Source organism: Sesamum indicum, linkage group LG11 (assembly GCF_000512975.1).
Source record: "Sesamum indicum cultivar Zhongzhi No. 13 linkage group LG11, S_indicum_v1.0, whole genome shotgun sequence".
In the NCBI taxonomy this organism is placed as follows: Eukaryota; Viridiplantae; Streptophyta; class Magnoliopsida; order Lamiales; family Pedaliaceae; genus Sesamum; species Sesamum indicum.
The window spans coordinates 5,778,871-5,798,095 of NC_026155.1; positions in this window are offsets into that span (position 1 = coordinate 5,778,871).

Here is a 19,225-nt window from a genome sequence, read left to right on the forward strand (position 1 = left end):
TCCCTGCTTACGTTTGCGTTTATGTTGATTTCTGAGATTCGTGTCTGCATCGGGTGCATATATTCATATCTGCATCGATCTTTCTGTACCGTGTTCGTCCAGAAATATTATCTGTGGGTTTAAATCAATTTCTGCGTGCCGACTTTCCTTAGAGCTCCTCATGATATCTCTCTTTACATTGTTTATAACCAAAAGAAGTCAATCATTTTAAGTATATACAACTTGTGAGGATGTTAGCTAACTAGGATTCCGAATTTTGTACTGAAATTGTTCTTAGTTTAATCATTGACATTATTGTCAATAATTCAGTTCTTTTGGAGGTTAAGTAAATGAAAGTTGTCGTTGTCTGAAAGCGTGGTTTCGTTGGCTACACGTTTCTTGTTTATATTGACATTTGTAGTGATAGAAAGGAGCTCGTGGTGAGGGGGAAAGGGAGATTAAGTGTAATTTCTATTTCAAATCCCCTTTCATTTTATATTTTGTTTAACATATACATATTACGGGCGTAAAACGTTATATTTTTATTAACATATACCGACCACGTATATAAAATAATTTCTAATTTGTTGCTTTTTGTTCATAAGAAATTATTTTGATATCGTAATTGATTGAATATTGTAACCAATCGATCCTATAACAAATAATAAAGAAAATACAAGTTTAAGATTTTCCCTGTCATGAATTTTAATTTCCTTAATTATGCAATAATTTATATGATTAGAAATAAATAAAATAAAGAATCCCTTCTTAAAATGTGAAATTTCACTTTTACCAAAAAAAGTTTCAAAAAATGCACTTATATTCCCTCTGAAAATATACCATTTATATTTGGGTTCATTTCGTTATGGTTTGAAAATGTTGACTTTAGTAAAAAAAAAATTATATAATTTTTTATTTTATCTCCCATTTAACGTTCTTATATATAAAAATATTATAACAATGTTAACTCTATATATATATATAACATGTCTTCGTTTATAAGCACAAAAATGTACATTGGAATGTTAGACAACGAGCAAGTCATATTTTTTATTCAAATCATAACGGAGGGAGATTAAGTATAAATGGAGAATTTTTGGTGTAGGTATAAGTGTAATATTAAAATTTTTATAAAAAAAAAAGTATAATTTCATATATATATTTTTTTATAGAGGGTTTAAGTGAAATTAACCCTTAAAATAAATAAAGAGAGTGTTGGGTAGTGCTCGGAAATGGAAGTGGGACACCATAAATTGTTGCAGAATCTGATTTTCCAATACCATTTATAGGAAATGTCTCCATTTTGCATTTAGTTATGGCTATAGATGCCTTGTAATGCATCCCATTACCACTGATTTATTAATTATAATATCAAAGGCAGAGCATCTTCACTATCCTATTTGTTTAAGCCAACATTCGTTCGTCAACGATATCTTAGCTTAGTAGTCTAAGCAAAAATTAAGGTTTATATATATATTTGAGGTTCCACTGAACATATGTGTATTGTTTGTTCTATCGTTGTATGAGTTATTATAATTTATTTGTCCTTAGTTATTACAAGTGAGTGTGTGTTACAGTCTCCTCGTTCTACCCATGCATGTACTCAAAGATGTTGGAGAATTTCTCCCTAACTATATCCAGATAGAGTGATACGAATCTGAAATGATTGAGGTAGGTTTTGAAGCCTCAAGCGGGTCTTGAGTCTTAGTGGTTTGGAGTCGGACCCGTCTTGATTAACTTTTTGTATATTTTATATATATATATATATATATATCAAATATATTTTTACATTTATAAGATTTATTTACACTTACATATTTATAAGTTAAGATAAGGATTCAAATGCTTTATAAACGGTTTAATATTTATATAAGTAACACATTCCAAAATTTAATATTTCAATGTCTAAAACATGTACATATAAATTTACAAAAACAAAAAAATTAAACATTAGTCTCATATCCCGTTTACTTATGTTTTCTCATATGAATCTTTTGTCTTCAGCAATTGGAGATCTCATTTCCTTACCAACTCAAGATATGCTTATTAGACTCTATGTATTAACGAGCAAGAATCGTCGAGGTGCGGAATGATTGGGCGTGTCTGTAGGTGGTTTTTTAAGTCCGCCGTCAAATCCTAGGGCTCAACCCTGGACAGGCGATGGAAACTACCAAGATGGAGTAAGGTAGGGGCAGAGGGAATTTCCGATGGGTGAGCTGTTACGCACTCTTTCAAAGGTGGTTGCTTCTAGGCAAACCTCCTGGCTGTCTCTGCACCCCTACCTCTTTTATCACTGAGCGATCATTTAGGGGCCTTAACCGGTGATACGGTTGTTTTTCTCTCGACAATGAAGCTTATCCCCCATCGTCTCACTGGCCGACCTTGACCCTTGTTAGTTTGAGATTATATCTAGTATTATTTTCTTATCCAAGTGATCTTTTCGTATACTGATGAGCCGGGACATACTATGTGTAATGATTACATCATTCACGATAAATGATAAATAAAAAGAAAAAATCATTCCAAAGACCCACACTCAAGTTCTATAGCTTGTATAATTATGTAGTATTATTTAAAAGAGTATTTTTTTTAATATTTGAAAAATATTAACCAGGTTCATTGTATCCAACACAATGTTTCCCTATCTCGGGTCGAAGGGCAAATTTTTCTTGGGATGGGTTCAAGTTATGACAAACCTGTCCATTGTCATTCCTAAGCTGTTTTACTTTTTGGGTCTGTCTAAACACAATAATTAACCTATGTAAATCGAAAATAGAAACTTTTAATGAACTGTAATTTGACAAATCAAGTTTTTGTGAAGAAAAGAAAAGGAAAGAAAATCAATTGGTCTTTTCTCGGGTTGTTTTCTATATGGTCTCTAGGTCTGTCTATCTGTAATGCACGAACATTCTAAAAAAGTTATTGATACAATGTCGGATATGCATCGGATACGGACAGGTTCAATTTGGGGTATATATGAATTTGTATTCAATCTTTTTGTTTTTTGCTAAATATCACAAATTCAATGAATTTTGACTAACGGATGAATCTATTTATTGAACAAAAACAAACATGAAACGTACTAACTGTAATTTTTTAAACCACAAAAATTTTACGTGCAATTATATCAAATTTTAAGAGATTACCATGTAGCTATCCCTTTAATATAATAAGCAATACATAAATTTTTAAGTTGTGCTTGAGCTTAATTCATTTAAAGTAAAGAAAGGGTTAATTACATTTAGACTCCCTCAGAAAGTGGGAAGTTATGTTTTTCTCCAAAAAAAAATTAAACTTACATTTTACATTCCTTTTGAAAATTCACTATCTACACATGTCCTCCTGTCGTTAGAATTTGAACAAAATTGCTGATGTGAAAAAAAAACAAGTTACATTTACCCCCTCATTCAATATTCCCATGTAATAATTTTGTATTTATAAGGAGAAAAATATAAACCTCACTCCATATATATATATTATATATCTCTTTGTAATTAAGTACAAAAATATATATGAAAATGTTGAATGAGGGACAAAATTAAAAATTTATTAAAACTTTTTCCCTAACCTCAATATATTTCGTCTAAACCCTAACAGAAGGGGATCAAGTGTAAATAAAAAAATTTCAAAAAGGGAGTATACGTGTAATTTCAAAACTTTTTTAATGAAAAGTGTAATTTTACATTTTTACAGGAATCTTAATGTAATTAATCCTAAAAAAATAATAAAATATAGTCGAAACTATCAAACTATTTGAACTCAGTTGGATATATAAATTGTAACAATAAAAGTATACCCATAAATTTGGTAAATTGGTATAAACTCCATGCAGTTATTATTGGATAAGTTTCACTGCCTCTACTACTGAAAAACCCTATAAGTTCTAACTTATAATGACATAATTAATAACTATGATCCTTATTAATAACTACATTATTAATAAAACTATAATATGTAAAAATATTAATGTTAATATATCATTAGGATATTTTCTTTTAATATTTTGGTCTATCTTACTACCCAATTTTTTTTTTTTAATAGGGGATAAGTGATTGAACTGATTTTGATTTATCTTTTAACATGTTTTATTCTTCGATGATTTATTTAATTAATTTCATTTGTTATCTAATCTATTCAATATGATAATTGATCTAACTAATTTTCATTTATATTTATGCTAGATAATTTTCCAATGTATTAAATCCTTTCAATTTTCATGAATTGTTCTACTCATTGTGTGTCATGTCATAAGGAAATTTTTTATCCAATTGGTGTATTATATTATAAATATAATATAGAAAAATATTAATATGAGTAAATGGGTACAACGTGAAAAGTAATTAATATGAATATTGTGGAAAGTAATTAATGGGGGTAAACTGACTAAACTGTGCTGGAAGAGATATCAGGACCAAATGCACTAATAAGTCCTCAGAGAGGTCAAGTTTAAGTGTTCTCAATTTTGAAGCAAGATGAGATATTTCCGTAATGTACTACTTTTATGAAATTAGGTTTGTAGTAGTGTACTAATTTTAGATTTTTTATTCTTGACAAACCTCTTTTCAATATCAGCAAGGAAATTTGTAGCTTTAGTCAATGACTCAGACATTGTGCCTCTGAATGCTTCTGGAATGGTCCTCTTTATACCCCTTGTAGTTTGGGACGTTACATTTAGTACTTTTGACGTTTGTTTCTGTCCAACAAAATAGATTTATTTGTTAGTCATCACATAATTTGCTAATATTAATAAAAAATATAGGCGAGTAATTTGCTCATTTGCAATATCACAAAAAATTAAATTGCATTAAACCCTCATTTTCTAGGGAAAATTGAAAGCAATGTGTGTGATATTGCTCACGTTTAAATTACCCTGAAAAAATAAATTAGCAATTTATCTCTCCGTAATTTTTAAAATACAATAATTTACCTTTTGTATTTTTTAAAATGAAGCTTCATTTTTTTTAAAAAAAATATAGAGGGTAAATTACTATAATTTTTTATTAAAGGATAATTTACTCATTTGTAATATCACATAAGAGTTAATACATTAAACCCTTATTTTCTATTTAGAATTCTATTTTTTGTTTCATTTTTCTTTGTTTTTAAATAAAATTTAATACTACATTGATCAAAATTAAATATTGATTCAAAACATCAATATTGTAAAATTCAATTAACACATCCAACATAAATAAATATACAAAAAACTGTTATAAAAGTAGACTTCAACATAATAAGAAAATACTATTACGTTTGTTTCAGTGTTTTGTTCCGTCCATATGAGTTTCTTTGTCGTTTTCTTTTCTTTTTTTTTCCTTTCACCCTTTTTAATCTATTACTACTAAAAAAGGCAGGATTTGGAGTGGAATTAGGAACGATTTCTTTTGTCTTTGGAACGGTTTGTAGGACACTGAACTTATTTGAAGTGGTTTTTCAAACGGTTTTGGAACGGTTGGAAATCCGTCCCTACAAATGACGTTATAAAATTTTAGGAGCGGTTCGGGCGAGACCATTCCTATTTGGGACGGGAACTGTAACACTCTATGAAAAATATTCCTAGTATTAAATTTGTCAAAAAAAATAATGTTTTTTAATTGGAATGGGTTTATGAATGGTCATTCTTATTTAAGAACACGTATATAAAACTGTTTTAGTATTGGTATTAGGAACGGTCTTTCAGAGTTTGGAACACATACTTAAAACTGAAATAGCAATGATATTAGAAACGATCAGCCAATATTTAGGAACATTTATTTGAAATGGTTTTAGCAATGGTATTTGGAACGAGCAATGCAGTTTAGGAACACGCGTTTAGAACTGTTTTAGTAATGGTATTTGGAACGGCCATTTATTTAGATTTGTAACATTTCTTTACATTCCTAAAGTTGTTCCTAATTTTTAATTTTATAATTTATTTATATATTTAATAAATTGTAACAAATAAATAAATTTATATATTTTAATAACTTTTTTAATATATAACTAAATTAATTTAATAAAATTTTAATTAATTATATTTATACATTTAATTAATTAAATAAATATAAAATAATGGAATGTACTAAACATTATAAAACATGAATAATTAAGGAAAAATATTATATTAATATAAAAAATTACCTAATTATAAAAATTAAAAAAAATAAAACCTAATCTAAACCCCTCCTCTAAATTGACATTCATATCGTCTTGGTTCGAGGTCGGAGGGTCTGTTGTAGATATTTCTGGAACGTCTCTTGCAAAACAAATAAAATTATTAGTACTTTTAACTAAAAATTATTTTTTAAAAAAAAGTAATATTAATAATTTACTTACCGCCACCTCAGCCACCCTCGACGCCTCCTCCTTTTTCTTATAGCACCTTTTAAATAACTCCATCTACTTGGGCGGCCGACCGAGTTCTGCCTCCTGTAGAAGAAAAAAAAATAGTTAGTAACTTATTTATCAACATTGTCTTTTGTTGATAAATGAAGTTGGATAAACCTAACTAGTTTTACTGACAAAATTTATTTCATGGACTAAACAAGCTTAAAGGCATGCGTGATTTGCTTGTACGTGGTTAAAACGTTTTTTACGAAAATTGGGGAAAAATGAAGTAAAGTTGGGTGGAAAAGGGAAGAAAGATGAGGGAGCAAAAATGAAGAAAAAAGAGGGGGGAGGGAATTAGAGAAATGGTGTGGGAGGGGGGGTGGGTTCACAAAATAGGGGAAAAATGAAAAATAAACTGTGGCTTACCTCTAGTGAGGTTTCACGGCGGTTTTACGGTGGGGGACGACGGCGGGGAGCGCGGGAGACGAGGAGTCGGGCTTAGAGAGTGAGGGAGAGAAAGGGAGGACGAAAGAAAAAAATCTGTTGAGTGTTGTATATATATTGACTTTTGGAGTGGGCTTTGGAGCAGACATTTTTTAAAAAATCGTTCTAAATAATTAAGACGACGTCGTTTTAATTAATGAGCATTTTTTTATAGTAATCATTCCTATTTTTAAAATCGTTCCTACAAATAAAAAACGATATTGTTTAATCCAAAAACAATGTTGTTTTGGAGCATTTTTAACAAAATCGTTCCTATTTTTTAAAAAAATATTCCTAATTATATGCCAAAATTATTTTCCTAAAAAAAAATATAGAAAAAATCATCCCAAACATATTAATGATTAGAAAAAAGTAGACCATAAGTTAAGACCATTAAAAACATAAAATATTTTGAATTAAATTGATACATGTACAGAAGATCAAGTATATTTGCAAATATAATATTATAAGTCTTACATAGATGTAAGTAACATCTTATATTATTGTATTGGATCCGTCTAATCAAACTGTTAAAATTTTAATCAGACCTTTGGAGATTATTAAATCAACAAAATACTATATTCAATGAAGTTCTGGACATTTTTGTTATACGGATACTGAGATATCGTGTTTGATACACAATCAACGAGGTTAAAAGCAATGCAACCATCTATTAGGTCATGTGATTTTGGATTAGATTGCTAGATTTATTCACATATGGAAAGTATTGTTATGCTTTTAAGTTTGGAATTAATTAGGGCCCCGGATGTTGAGATATCGTATTCGGGAAGTGAACAAGGAATCTGTGGACATATTTAGGAACGATTTTGGAACTCGTTTAGGACCGATTTTTTTGTAATCATTTTAGGAACAGATATTTTATACATTTAGGCGCGGTTTTAGTTAAATTCATCTTAGGAACGGTCAAATATTTAAAAATTGTTCCTGAGTTTGATTTTTCCTCCACTTTTCATTTGGCGCGAAATTAAAATTTTAGAACTGGTTTTGGAGCGGTCAAAATAAATTGACCGTTCCTAAATTTTGATTATCCCTCCTTTTTATTTAGGATATTGTAATGTATTTAGGAACGATTTTGTTTTATAAAGTCCGTTCAAAGTGGGAACAATTTTTTGGTTTAAAAAATTAATTTATTTGTGTGAGAATATTATTTTGCAAATTGTTCACAAAATTCGTTCCAAAAACCTTTCCAATTTGTAGCGGGTTTTGAAACGATTTTTAAAACACATTACTTCTTAAGTAAAACTCATAATTCGGAACGATTTTTGACATAATTGATTAAGTTTATACTAAATCATTCCAAATTGTACCTCATTTTAGAATATATTTTCTAACTGTCATCTTTTGGACACCCATTGTCACACATATAGGAATGGTCATTGCAAGACCGTCCCTAATTCTAATAATATTTTCTAAACAGAGTTTCGAATGTTAATCATTACTACTCTGGAATGGTCTTTGAAACAGATATTGTAACTGTTAGTTTGAAATACATATGAGAATGGTTTTGTCGTTCCAAAATTATAACCCAAAAAAAAAATGGATCATGACGTTATGTGTCAATATTTGTTCCTCATATGTTCCAAAATCCTTTCCTATATGGAATGTGTTTAAAAAGTTATCTTACTCGTACTAAATTCCGTCTTTTTTATAATGTATCTACATTTATAAATTTCATCAGAATAAATTACAATATTAAAATTCATTTTGGCCGGAAATTCATAATAAGATTAGAAGATATTTGATTTTAAAAAAGGTAATTGTGGCATTGGATTCATAATTTTTATGCATCTCCGGATTGCAACTAAATTTCAAAGTAGTCCCGTTTTCAAAATTAATGTAAGAAAATGGAGATAGGTAATTAAATGAAAAATAATTACATGGAGGTTCTTCTTTCTCGTAGCAAATAATAATTGACCACGGTCATGCAACGGTTGTTAATCATGGTGTCTATAAGGGTGGCTAAAATATTTACTATGACTAGAAATTATGGCAAATATTTTTACCATGATTCTTAGTCATAACAAATAATTTTTTCTTGGAGGAAAAAATATGTTTTTACATCGATTTTTATTGAACTATGGTTAATAAAATTTATTTATCATGATTTTTAATCCATAGATATTAAAGTTATAGCCAATAGTCAATTTTTTCCTAGCGACAATATCATCTTCACATCAAAATATATTTCTATTTTCACATAAAATCTACACAAAATAAATGAAAACTATTTTCTACTTACAAAAATAAAAATATAAAGGGTAAATTGCAATCTACCTATTTGTATTATGGAAAATAGACAAAAAGTCCCCTTATGAAAAATAAAATAGCAACTTATCCCCTGTGTTTTTTAAAATGTAACAATTTATCCCCTAGGGGGTAAATTACTTCATTTTTTAAAATATAAGGGGATAAATTGCTATTTATTTATCATAGGGAGTAAATTGCTATTTACCCAAAATATAAATAATACCAAAGACGGCCTAATCCTCGTTTCTGCTATGAATCGACAATCAAGAACTAATAAAGAAATGAGATATCAACCTAATCAGCTCTCCGCCTGCTAAACGACCGGAGAAAACCCGTGGACGAAGGAGAGGAGTCTCCGGCGGCGGGAATATCGGCGAGGGCGGCGGCCCAGCGACGGATGCTGAGCGTGCGAGCAGTCTTGAAGCTGTGTGATCTGGGAGTCTTGGAGAAGACGTTGGAAGACTGAGAAAGAATGAGATAAACCAGCCCTTGAACAAGAATGAAAAGCCCCACCTTCAACACCATTCCTCCTAAGCTGCTTTCACCTTCCATGCCTGATTATTATAACGAGAGAGAGAGAGATAATTGTATGGAACTGAATTCTGTGTATTGCTTATTGCCCATGTGATATATATATATATATATATATGGAGAGAGAGAGAGAGAGAGAGAGAGAGAGAGAGAGAGAGAAAGAGTTTCAAGAACGGCGCCTTTGACTTGGCTTGTCGTAGGCTGCATGGATGGTGAAGAGTCGTGACTTCAATTACGAGCACGCGATTTTCAGGGGATGGTCAAATAAATATCTGATGAATAATATAAGGAAGTCTTTACAAAAGAAATAGATATATATATATATATATATATAATTTTTTTAAATTGTATTGAAGAAATTGAAAAACTATTCGAAGACTTTAATTAATGATGCAATAAAATTTAATTTTTATTTGAAAATACAATTTAATATTCACAATTTAACCAATAAGCTATTCATAAAAAATATTTATAATTTAAATCAACTTAATTCAAGCAGTTCAAATGCAAAAAATATAAAAAAAAAATTCCAAGTTTATTATTTTTAATAATAAGCTGATAAATCTTTAATTTTAATAAACACACCATCATCTCTAATAAATAAGACAAAGACAACATATATAATGTGAAACAGATATGAATAATCAATGTCATATGTACTTTTGAGGCAAATTGGGTGTGAAATTGGTTGTAATATTTCTAAATTTGAGATGAGAAACGCCAAACAATTAAAGTAGCTTTTCTTTTCTTTTTTTGTAAGTAAAAATTACGAGCAATTATTTTTTAAATAAATCGATTATAATCATCAGTGTTAAACATTTATATCTAATAGCAACCAACAATTATAATAGTTACATACCAATCATCAATATTAAATAATTATATCTAATTAATAACTATAATTAATTAAAACAAAATAACATCTTAAGCTTTGTGAAATTCAAATTCATAATTTTAAAATCACGAATCCTCAGTTTCACCAAATGAACTGGCCATCGTATTCGCAAATAATTAAAGTAGTTATTCTCATCATAAAGTTTGAATTTCAACCCGAAACGCAACTGCAATAGGATAAAGAAGTTCCAGATGGTTTACTTTTCAGCGAAGGGAACCAATTCTGTTTGGATATTGTGGGAATCCGTCTCTGGTCCACGACATTTATACGTGTAGACATAAGATAAGCTTAACTTTGTAGCACGAAAATGATGTAAGAAGAAGAAGTAATTTGACCATGATTGTTGCACACGGATCATGTGTTTATTCCCAATCAATCATGTTTTAGTCTTATAGTTAAAATTGAGATACATAAATAAATGGAATAATTACATTTTTCATGTTCAATTTTAGTTTAATTATACGTAAATTTTTTGTGGTTTAGAAAACTATATCTAAAATTCTTGATGTATGTTTTCGTCTAACAAATAAGTCACTCCATTATCAAAATTCATCAAATTTATTGATATTAACAGAATAAAATAAGAAGAAAAATTTATATTTACCTCCAATTGATTTATTACTAATTTATTGCAGATCTAATAAATATTTTTATGATCAAATTATCCTCATACATCTTCACATGTTAATGCATGTTGGGAGGTATATCTTCGTCATTACAAGCATAGTTTAGTCGGGAAAAGTTATTTCACCTGCAATAAGTTATTAATAAGTCAATCGAAGGTAAATATCAATTTTTATTCATTTTTTTGTTAATATTAGCGAATTTTGATGGATTTTGACTAACGGAAGGACTTATTTGTTAGACGAAAGTATATCTCATGGGTGTTTTAGATGTAATTTTTCAAATTGCAGAGGGTCTATATGTAATTACACTAAACCTCGGGGGAGGGAAGTGTAACTATCCCTAAATAAATTTGGAATTATGAGTTTGAATTCTACTAGATATTTGGGTATTTGTCTTGCTTAATATAAATTTATTAAAATTTAATTATTATTTATTGTAATGTAAATTTATTAACAATGTGCTGCTAAATTTTAAGATATTGATGTAATTATATAACTATTATTTCTATAATAATAAAAAAAAACGATAATGTGTCACAAATTCATGCAGGCCGATTATTGGAACTAGCGAGTGTGACACAATAAATTAAAAAGATTAGACTTTAATCGTTTTTCTAAATATATTTTAATTAAATAAATTTAAATATTAAAAATTAATACTATCTACCATAATCAAATAAAATTGATACGAAAACATTCCTTTTGACCACGGTTAATCAACATTTACTATGATTTTATCTATAGCTAAAATATTGCCACAATTGAATATTTTGACATTCTTAGTAAAAACAACGAATAATAGCCATTGAATAGTTGTGACTGATCAATATCTTCCACGATGTTTTCACTTTTAACCATAGTGATTGATTATAAGAAAAAATATATTTCTCCTAGTGACTTGTGAAGTTAAAAGTACATGAAAGTTGAGAAGGGTGAGAAAATTGAAGGTTAAGAAAAGGGGGATAATTACACCATCTTCTCTTGAAGTTTTGTGTAACTACAGACATACTCCCTGTAGTTTAGGATGTTACATATAGTACCTCTGATATTTGTTTTAATTCAACAAATAGATTTATTTGTTAGTCACAATTTACAAAATTAGCTAATATCAACAAAAAAATTAAATAGAATTCAAACTTATTCCAAATTTATCTCAGGTCACATAAGTCTTTCTTGACCAATTTAAAAAGAATAAAATATTGAATGTGATGCGTGCAAAAGTATCATGGGTCCAATGGAACTGGACTATCGTTCAAGATTTGGGCCGAACCGTTTATGGACCTAGAAAAAGAGGATCTACAAAAAAATTACGTTAGCACTCCGACGCCCAAATTAGTATTATATTCAAAAAGTGAAATAAAATGAGAAAGTAAGCAAACATAATAACGAATTGAGATATGTTGATTGAATCGAAAGAAATGTGCAAATTCATTAGAGGATGCTTGATGAGTGCTAAAAGAATGCTTACAGAGTTAAAAGAGCCGCCTCCCATCTGGAGGACCAAACCTGTATATATAGGGGAATGCCCCCGCCTGCTGGGGGTCTATCCCCCATCCTAAATTTTTGGAGAGATGGGTTAGGGTGGTTGGATAAGTGGCAAATTATCCTCATCCATAGTTGGATTTGTACAATAAGAGTATTCTTCCGTTGGAGGAGACCCCTTGCTTATAGGAAGTTTTAGACACCAGGAAAACCTAGCCGCTAGGGAGTTCTGGACTCCATGGAGACTTTTCTTACTTAGATTATCTTTCTAGAGCTGACGTGATCCGTGTTGGCGGTTGACTGGTGGGCCAACTGTACACCACCTGTGGAGAAGTTGTCAGGTTTATGGGCCTTTTGGGCCGGTCGTCCTTGTGGGTCATTGTCATGGGTTGAGTCTAAGGGTGCTCGAGCCTCTGTCCTCCTTCTTGGGCTGCTTAGCTCCTTGGGTTGTTGAGGCAGATAAATTAGGTGTCAAGGGCTGGGCTGTACCAAGGATTTTTACCCTCTTGGATCGGGCCTTCTTAGACATGCACATCAGAATAAAATAATTTCAAAATTGAAAATTATTTTAAAAAAAAAAAAAAACAAAATGCAACCAATTTTTTCGGACACAAAAATTTCCCTGTAGATGAATCACGAATCCTTGCTCTATGTTATGCTCTCATCTCAAAAAGAAATTCTAAACCCTCTTATATAATTATGGTATTTTTCATTGTTTAGTAAGTCATATTCTAAGAAGATTGGATTGGAGCTGTAATAAAGTTGAATAAATGTAGAAATTCTATTAACGTTGGACACAATACAAAATTTGGGCCGGTCTGTGCTGTGGAGTCAGCCAAAGGGCCCACATTGCTCGTTCAAGCCAATGTTTTAAAACTGAGAATGACGATCGAATCCACAAATTGACTAGGGATTACTGGTTCAAGTATTGGGTGAATCGTAATTGAACGGTAATGTCATAACTATATCATAATAAAAGTTAATATATATGTTAGAATAGGTGATCAAAAAATCAATTAGATTGGCAGTTTTAAAAATTATTCAAGCAATATTGCCCCGACGAATATGATAAGTATTTGTCTTTGACACATGTGTATGTTGCGCTTACCAATTACGACAAGCGTTGCTTTGACGTCACAATAGACACCCACAGATCACTTGATGACCCATGTAGTTGGGCTGCGCATTGGATGGTGGCTATTAAACCAACTTGTAAAGGTTGGTCTGAAACATTCCAAATTAAGGACCTCGAGACTAGATATCGAGTGTCCTACTAAGACTTGCACTGAGTATTGCATTCAATGGATGAGTGTTGCGTTTTCGGCGACAGAGGTTGGACGTCTATGCAATTTCAGTGGGTTGGTTGATAAGGTGGTCAACTGACTGAACTGACTCGCGGGGATCGTCATATGGAAGCTTTGGAGGCTTAGTCGGTATGACTCAAATCCCCGACTCTGATAGTATGGGAGTAGTCCTCAAACTGGAGGAATCACGATAGTCACGTGCATACGATGACTGTATCTTATATCTGCACGAGAGGTGATTGTGTCACAGACATGATCATCATAAGCCTTGTCTAGTGCAGTCGGAGTATGTAGTGAGGATGGTGAGTTCCAAGAAGAGGATCTGTCCCATATCAGTATGTGAAGAGGTATCTCCTATGCACTTGAAAATGCGTTCACGCTTTATGAACATGTGGCCACAATTGTTCATCGAATAGAAAAAAGAGGTTTCTATGTCGAAAACTTGGCGTAACGCGATCTCAAGTATTAAGTATAGACGCCTAGTCCAGATTAGGAACCGACACTTAATTCCATGTTTTAGATTAAGGTCGGGAGACGGTAGACGGAAGGACCATACCAGTATGGACTCGAGAGCCTAAATGTTCACATCGAAATTCACCTAGTCTCTAGTGCCATGGCTGTTGCTAGACGGCCACCCATGGTGACAGACTTTCTTGATTAAAGGTTAATAAAAAAATATTAATTAAATTAAATTTAATTAATAATAGTGTTGGACACTAGCCTAAGTCTAGTTGAAAGGTAAACCTAAAGAGTCACACACAAATCACCGAGAAAGAGTAAGGAGTTAATTTGAAATTAATTCCAAAAGATGTAAGTAATTAGATTACCCACACATGTGGGTCCGTTGGATGAATATCCCAAGTTTAAATTAATTGAATTAATTTAAATTGGGATTGTCTTTATTTAATTAATGAATTGGATTCTATTAATTAATAAAGATAATTTGGGCTTGAATATTTAATTGGATTAAATACCTAGTGTGCTCAATTAAATGGATTGGATTTAATTAAAATTTATTCGGCCTTGAATTTATTTTACATAAAATCGGCCCAATGATTAAGAACACTAGAAAAATTGATGGAGGAAAGTTGACCAAAGAATTACATTTTTTGAAAGTGCTAGCATGGTCATAATTAGACTCTTCTCTATTTGGAATGGATTGAAGAGTTGCCTTGTAAATAATAGAATGTAACTAGACACATTCTTGTTTATCTATTCAAGGTATATAAATATATTTGTGTATGATTATTAGTGTAATAATTAATCACACAATACAACACACAAATCTTCTTCCTCCTCCATCAATTCGGCCGCGCTTCTTTTTCCCACCAAGGGTGAGATTTTGGTCTTGATTCTTTCTAGTAAAGGGATGAAGACCCCGTTATTCCGGTGTGGTGTGGATCATTGTTGGAGGAGAGCTACATAATCATTTTGAATTTGAGGAGAGTATTTGTAATTTTTCAAACAATGATAGGATATTCGTAATTATGCCAAACCTCAGGAGAGGTAGTTGTAATTTACCTTATTTATAATTACAACTGCACCCCCTATTCAAATGCAAAACTTCATAGGGGTGTTTGTGTAATTTTTTAAAGATATTTACACTTTGACAATCAAGTCATTAACATTAAGAGAAAATAAGGTAGCAATAAGTGCTTAAGAGAATGAGAAAATAAAATCACTCATAAAAATGCATTAGTTGTATGTTGTTACGTGTTCATGAAACAAAGCGTTAATCAAGGGGAGCTTTTTTAGCCACGGTCCCCAGCGAATGAAGAAGTAAGTTTCCTCAAAATTTAGGAGCAGTTGATGAGAATCCCTAATAAATCCTGTATGGTTAGGGAAAACAAGACTAGATAAGCCCTCTTCCAAGTAAGACCCGGGATTCCCAGGGGGTGGTTAGGGTATATGCAATATCTGTCGTTGTCCCCTCATCTTTTTCACAATCTACATGGACGTTTATTCCCTTCCAGGAAAAATGATCTTCCACTACATGGGAAATTGCCCAGCCTAGCGGCCATCTCAACTCCGAACCCCTTACGCCAACGGGTATCTAATCATGGCCACACTTTCCTTCTAGTCCATATGTGAGTATCTAAGCTATGGAGGCTACTCCTCTTGGGCCTCGCACATCTCCAGGCTTCCCACTAAGCGTTGATGTAAATTAGGCCATTAGGGGGAGTTCAAGCCTCTATTTCGGGCTAGATACATTTTTGAGGCATCATTTAGCGCCCCCCCCCCCCCAAACTGAAGAGGAGGATACTAGTTCCTTCTTCCTTAGAGTAGGGAGTCTCAGTCAAAACATGCATTCAGGCTTTTTCCCCCTCCTTCTCCCTGAGAGAGATATCCCTCTCTCAAAGTTTTCACTCTCAAGAAAAGGTGAGGCAGCTTTGTTGGGATCATTCGCCTTCTGTCAAGGTGAGTTGATGGCTAGTCCTAGCCTACAATGATGCCTTAGGCACTTGAACGCAATTTTTTAGGCAAGTAGGCACCTATTATGGTAACTGCCCAATAGGGTGCGGTTCCCTAACTGCTACGTGGGTGATACAAACCCTTATCACCTTCCCTTTCCTTATTGCAAATTCATCTATTTCTTTTTCCCATTTCCCCTAAGATTTGAAGAGAAAGAAATATTAAGGAGCTCATGCATTTCTCCTACCTGTTTTATTATTCTCATAAGTTCATTTATCTTTTTCCTCTGTTTTTCTATGTTTTCTTTACAGCTTGAACTTCTTGCTTTCTCTTTTCTTGACTTTTTTGCTTCATGCTCGTCTATTTTCTTAATTTGTTAATGGCATCTTCTGGAGAGTCTGTGCAATTTGTAGGTGAGCAATTGACCAATGATGATTCCAATGAGGCCACTTCTAGGGGATGAGCCCTAGCTCATCTTCTTATGGAGGGCCACGTTGGTGGAGCTTGAAAAAAAGGTATCGGCCATCCAACATCGCTTGATCGATGAGCCTTTTGATACTAAAAGGGAGTTCGTTGGCGAGAATGAAGAAAAGACTTCCTTGAGGGAGGAGGAGGGAAAGGAGTCGATGGTCGTTGGCAGTGAAGGGAAGAGCTACTAACCTTGTCCTGGTAAATAGGGCTCTCTCTACCTTCTGAGATGCAGGCGCTCATTGCCTAGCAGACGATTACGGCTTCCCTGATTGCTTTGCCATACTTCTTCCTCATCTTGAAAGTCATCCTAAAGTCCCTTCCCTAAACTACTTTTGGTGTTTTACTACACAGTTTAAGGCAGGTTTATGTTTTTCTATCCCCCATATCTATTTTGAGGTCTCTCGCATTTTTAATTAGCCCCCAACTCTTTTTGTCTTTTGGTCGACTTTTCTATTATTTTTTTATTATCACGTTGTTTGCCCCTTAAGCGAGGATTTCTTTGCCCATTTTCAATTAAAAAAGTTAGAGCCTGACATTTTTCACTTCTCCCCTCCCGCCCCATGGGGTTCGCTTTCGTCCTGTTCCCAATGCTCTTAAGAATTGGAGGGGGATTTTTCTTTTACTTTTTTTTTTTTTTTGTTTCTACCTACTTCCTGTTGGAACTTTCCACATAAGTGGGTTTCTGACCTCCCTCCTTCATGCCGTTTTCTATTTAGAAAAGGAGTGCAACCCTTTCCGCCCTCCTAGAGAAGTTAAATACTGAGCCCTATGATTGGCGGGGATTGATGGAGGAAAGATTCCCCCACCACTTTGGCTTGAACCCCAAGGCAGTCCCTATGGAGGCACATAGGCCTTCCTCCATGAAAACACCTTCATAAAAGCCCTGTTTCATACAGGCACGAAGTAAGCTCCTCTTCTTCTAAACATGCTTATGCTACTAACATACTATGTACGAATTAAAAAAAACAATGGTTGCATTTTCGAGCTTCACTTCTAAAGATGTCTACTCTAATAAGCGATCAAAGTCTCTCCTTATTAGAGTGGTAAACCTAATAATGTGTATAAAAATAGGCTGACCCAAAGAGGTCCAAGCCGCCGCAAAGAAATAAATGCAAGGCCGATGGTACTCCCGAGAGGCCCAGGTTAAGAGAGGACTCATAAGCCCCCCATGAGGCCCACGTCAGGAGATGATCCCATGAGACCCCTATAGGAGGTAGAACCAATAAAGATTTCTTTTTCAATTCATCCCTGGCCTCATTCAAGAATGGTTTTTGATCCAATCCGTAGGAATCAATAGAAAAGGCAAATCCCTTATGATACACCAGATTCGGCTCGGTTATTGATAGAGTGAATAGATCTGCCATTTCTTGAAATCTCTCTTCTGATTCAAAATCGTGGTGTAACGTGTATCCTCCCCTGTCATGGAATAGATGAAATAAATCAAAAAATAAATTTTTGTTCAAGAATGAAATCTTAAAGGAACCTGGCAGGCGGCCTTTAAAAAATAGATTGGTCAAAAGAGGACCAACAGGCCTTATAGATTATTAGATGCAAGTTGACATAAAAAAATAAAAAGTATTTTAAATAAAAGTTTATAAAAAAATTTCATATTTTTCTATGTGGATGTACTTGGATATGAGATATATATGATCGGTTTTTCCAAATTAATTTTATTATTTGACTTTAAAATAACGTTAAACTAGACAAATAAACTTGAATATTACTACTTATTGTATCATTATTATTAGGGTTAAATATATTTTATACCTCTAAAGTATGCCACCCTCATTAATTACCCTCTTTTACTAAATAAACCTTCACTCACCCCCTTCTCTTTGCTATAATCCTTTAGATTAAATAAAAATGGACAAAAGGATCCTTGACTATTAATAATTATATATTCATTTTAAAATACTCTATAGTAAAATATATCAATCAATTTGATTTTAAATTTTATTCATTTACAATGTTAATAAATTACTGTTGGACCAATAGATAAATTTATAAACTTGTATTTATATATTATATGTACTAGATGTAATTTGAATAACAAAAATAATGCAAGTGATTGTCAAGCCTATCGTTTTTTGTATTAAAATATCAAATGAGGTAATTTAAGGGTTGATAAGATAATTGTTTTTTCCGAATAGTAACTCTATTTAATCCCTTAACCTAACTCTAGGTTCAATATATTAATTAGTTTATTAATTGATGGGAAGTACTTAGATCCAGATCATTTTAAATATGAAGCCCTATGACTCTAAGATCATGAGTTCGAACTCCGCAAATGAGTGGAATATTAGTCTACCTCAATAGTAGGTGTTGTTCTACTTTAATAGCAGGTGCTGATGGGTTTATTTATTTGATATTGATGTTTCTTATATGAGATATAGTTGTCGGTTATTCTTAAATATAGATATTTGATATTAATAATTCCACTCTTACACTAAATAAATCACTCAGTG